We start from the raw sequence: 4,856 nt of genomic DNA, 5'->3' as shown, positions 1-4,856 counted from the left end.
CTAGATTCATTGCGGTATTTGCATACGGTTTTGAGAGTACTGTTTTGACTGTTAAGGCTTTTTTTGTTGTATGATTTGATGATTCAGGCAACATTGAGTGACATGCGCAGTAAACTGGAAATATGAAAAAATAGAGCTGGTAGCTAGACAAACTGGTAAACATGTGATACCCTCTTGACCCTCTTCTTGTTAACACTCATACACTCATTATAATGGAGAAAAAGCCGCCAAACATAATTTGCACGTGACATTTCTGTGCATTCTAGTTGGTTGATACTAGTCCACGCCTTACACTCAGTCAGTCTGTTTGAGGCATTCATTGAGTCATCAGGTCTATAGCATTGTACCAGTAATTAACCTTACGTTCTTGTACATGTTCACCAACATGTTGTATTTTGCTATTGCCATCGGTTTTGCTCTCATAGCTCTAGTCTGGATACGGTTGGATAATGTCATACCGACATCGACAACGCTGTACGGTGTAATTGCATTTGGAGCTGCTCTTGCATTTGTGTTGGCATGCAGAAGAATTCTCACTACCCCATCGGTTCCGGCTGAACATTTGGAGAGGTAGGTAAATTTGAAAATCTGTCATATAACGTTGGCGCTGCTTTCAGTCAATCAAGTAAGCCCCCCAAGTAAGCCGATGTCTCGTCAGGGTTGTAGTTGGTTGTAATTTGACTTCATGAGAGACTCGTATTTCGATTTGCATGTTTTCAACACCATTACTTCAGTTTGTAGACCAACAGAGACTGTCAGGTTCCCTTTTGTTTGTTCCATTAGCTTATCTACATTAATTTGATTTGATAAGGTGTAACAAAAATGAGTCTTTCTGTTCACAAGCCATCAGGAAATAGAGTACATCAATTGGAAACTGTTCTTTTCCGTTTAACAAGATGAAGTTTTCCTCTTTAAGACAAAAAACAAAGGTTCTTGTTTGGGGCAACACTGGAGCAAATAGAATGTTAACCTTTATGACTACCAATAATCACTACCACTGGTAGTGGAAAAGTCCAATGCCAAATCATGTATGCCATGCGATTGGTGATTCATTAAGAGATTACAAATGGCAAACGAAGGTATTTGGTTGCGGATAAAAGACCTCTGGGTTCAAAATTAGCATATTTGGCGGGAAATAATCACCGAGCGAAGCCTTAAACAGGAGCTTCCCCTATAAAGCTGGATTATCGTAAATCTATGCAAATGTAAAAAAAGCCATGCTGTTTGGTCCCAGAATCCCATAATTTGCCATGTTTCAGGCGTTCATTGTCATTGAATCTTGCATATGATGTCTGTGAATATAAAGCGACTAAACTTGAGTCGAAAATAAACAGAAAAAAATGTTCTGTTTTTTGTCGCTCCTCCCATCAAATATTCCCCCTCTCCCCTTGCTTAAACTAAATTCCCCCAAGCCCCTCTCCGCACAACAAACTATAACACTTCCAAACTGCTGTCTCATTTACATAGGAGTTTGTTCTTCCCACTAAAAAACGTGCTTGCTTTTTTAAGTTTTATATTGACTTATCTTACTTTGCACAAAAAAAAAATCCGTGTTCAGATGAGATTTTGACTTGCGAAGTACTTTATATGAGCAGTTTTCACCAGCTAGCGAGAAGGCATCGGAACATGAAAAACACGACACGTTCCACTTATATTTGAACCGCAGTTGGAAGTGTCCTGCGATCTGCTAAAATGTGGACAACTTTTTCAGTTCTCGCGTCATTAGCAGCATCACACATGTTCAGATTTGGCCCTTCGTTGACCCTCAGTTTTACCATGGACTGTGTCGCCTGTTGAAGACCTAGGATGAAGGACGATTGCGTTGACAGCAATAGCCATCGCGACATGACAGATTCATAAAAATATTATGAAGTTATTACGAAAATAGCGCAAATACGAGGACATTGGCGCAGCGTATCGCCCGACGCGAAGCGACTCGGGCATCAAATTGTCAGAATAGTGACCGGTTTCGTGCAATGTCAACAATTTTTCTTCCGATTTTAGCATAAATGTGAAATGCTACGTACCTCGGACGCGCTTCTGTAAGTTCTGGATAGTATGTGTGCACTATACACGTACTACAGAGCGCGCGCGAGACATGTTCAGGCACTCATCCAATGAGTCCCTTGAAACCGTTCAACAGTGAACGAGCAGATACAGCCGCAGGTGATGGGGCGCCTAGAAACCGTACGTATCACGGAACGGTGTTCCGTACGGCTTTTTTTAGCGCACTCAAAATTCTATCGTTCTCGGTGGTGGATGTATAATAATATGTCAAACTCAAAGATAATGAAGTTAAACTTACCTACTGATTGACCCGCATCCGATGATAACTTTGTTTTTCGCTTTTTAAGTCACCCACTTGAGATGAAAGCATTTTTCCGTGCTTACTGACGTGAATGAGTTAAAAGAGTTGCCCTTTCACCGCCTACTGAAATGAAAACAGATACCCTATTTCCCGCCACCGAGTCGCGTTGGAACATATTTTTCTTTCACGAAAAGCTTCAATAGCTCCTAAGTATAAAAATCTTTCTGACGGAGAATTGTATTATTTTATAAAGGGAGCAGAAGGCAGGACAATGGCTATTTGAGAGGGGACGAAGGGGAAAATGTTTCCCTTTCGTACAACATTGAAATTATTTATCACATTTTGGTCCAATGTTAAAGAGACAACTGCTGAATATATGTTATTTTCAAAAGATAATAGAGATAAGAGCACACACTATAAACAACAAAGTACTGTTATTTTCATAAACTATTACACTGACACTGTCAGGATAAAGACATATTTAAATGCAATACAAGTAAAACTGGACATATTAAAAGCTGATAAATGGTGAAAATTGCAAATTGAGAGATAAGACTACCCTTTGACTCGACTGAACACTTTCGAATAAACTTTTAGTCAATAAAGCAAACACCAATTTAAAACATCACTATGTTTCCAAACGATTTTATCCCTGTACAAAAGATAACAATTTCTCATGCATCATTCAAGACATCGTCACTCTTCGGTCATATACTACAGGGAGTTCAAGCTGAGATGATTCCCCCAAAGAGACATCCAATACATATCTCATTTGAATAATGTAAATTTAATCAGATTAAAAACGTGTCCCTACGTATTTCTGAGAAGCATCTCCAGTTCGCTTTATCTCTTGTAGAGTAATCATGCTTCCACATGCAAATTTGACCAATTATACAAAATCGGGGGACTCTGTCTGACTACTGACTTGAGCTTCTCGAAACCACGAAATGTGGCGACCATTTTTGACCGAAGTAAACTCACCGTTGACTAACTTTGGATCATCTTTTTTCAAAGCCTGCTTCCACATGCAAACATGGCTAGTTCACCTCGACAGGCACAACATACCTACAGTGGTCCCGCATCTACTATCTACGATCGAAAATGAAAATATAATCTGTTGACCTTTGATCTTAAAATATAGCATTTTAGGTGACAAAATGTCAAGCTGAAATAGGCGTAACTTTCATTTGGGGCATAGAGAAGATAATCGTAAGTAACGGCATCTTGTTATTAATAGCTGAAGAGGTGTAGTTTGCGTTTAATGTTGCATTATGAAGCGATACGCATGACTGAAGGATACGAAACCATCTACGTTTGATTGTGCATTACCAAGCGAAACTAATTGATTACAAAGAAGCGAAACCAACTGCGTCCTGAGTCTCATGACTCAAAATACTGCCACATCGGTGCTGATTTTGCATGACTTTCATACTGTTGTAAGTTTCGCTAGTTTGATGTCGAATAAACTACACAACTAGCATTTTTGATTATAAAAAAACTATTTTCTAAACTGTTACCGTAGGCACCAAAAGAATATCCTGAAGAACAGTTCATCAGGTTCATCCATTTCCAAAAAATAAAATTACTGCCATCATATTGTTCTCATTAATTTGTCATTGTATCTGCTTTTGTCACAAGACCCAAGATTTTGCGCTCGAAATGCCGACCTGGTCATTTAAGTCAAATATGGCTTTATACCCTAGATACTTATTATATATAGTCCAGATATGTGTATGGTGTGAATAAATCCGTGGCACATGTAGGTCATCCAATAAACCAATTTGCACCTTCAAAAAAGAAAATCGAAATGGAGCTAATTTTTTAATTTTCAAATGTTTCACCATCTTGATTATTAACTTTTAGGCCCATTTCTAAATTAAAAATTAAAAAGCTTTGGCTGAGATTGAAATATAGGAAACAGGTGTATGGCACTTTACGGCCATTCAAATTTCCCTGATACAAACGCTATTTCCCAAAATACGTATTTCCGTTTTTTTCCAATTTTCAATTTACCAAATATCTTATTCTTCTATTTTATTTTGGGCGTGACAGCTGATAGTATCTATCTTTTGCCTAGGAACGCATCAAATTGTGATAGTTATTTGCGCGGGTAACTCGTTCAATGGATCGAGTAACGAACATACAAAGAACAATAGTGTTGCGGCCGCCGGAAAGGAAAGTCCGATATAATCAGTTTGACCTGACCTGTTGAAGTTTTGCGCGCTTCCCGTCAATGTCGCAAACTGGAATGTTTTGTAAAATTGTGACAGCCATCAGCCCAATCAGAGTGCGGCATCCACATTAAATTTTATCTGATCAATTTATTCAGCTGTCAATCTTTGTACGCAATGACGTTCTCCTCATAATGATCTATAAGTACCCCATCAGTTTTAATCCGTATGCCGGCTCACTTTATAAATTGCACCCGTACAACCCGATCCAAATCTTGACCTTGAAGGCGTTTGATATCATGTTTGAGAAATCATCGTCTAACACTTCGTTCAGAGATACCACTTGCCCTGGGCAAAACATTTTGGAGATGAACACC

The 4,856-nt window shown here is 38.8% G+C and overlaps 1 protein-coding gene across 2 annotated transcripts in view; it reads left to right on the top strand.

The window, feature by feature from the left end:
* The first annotated feature begins 316 nt into the window (after nt 1-316).
* LOC139125817 (uncharacterized) overlaps nt 317-4,856 on the top strand; it is a 45,277-nt gene continuing 40,737 nt past the window's right edge. Inside the window, exon 1 of one of the 2 annotated variants that reach the window (XM_070691918.1) lies at nt 317-570. The gene's annotated coding sequence lies outside the window, so the exon portion shown is untranslated. The remainder of the gene's footprint in view (nt 571-4,856) is intronic. The other variant, XR_011550362.1, reaches the window with a different exon arrangement.

The sequence above is a fragment of the Ptychodera flava genome, assembly GCF_041260155.1.
Source record: "Ptychodera flava strain L36383 chromosome 3 unlocalized genomic scaffold, AS_Pfla_20210202 Scaffold_26__1_contigs__length_13983176_pilon, whole genome shotgun sequence".
Classification (NCBI taxonomy): Eukaryota; Metazoa; Hemichordata; class Enteropneusta; family Ptychoderidae; genus Ptychodera; species Ptychodera flava.
This window is presented reverse-complemented; position numbering and strand designations above follow the sequence as displayed.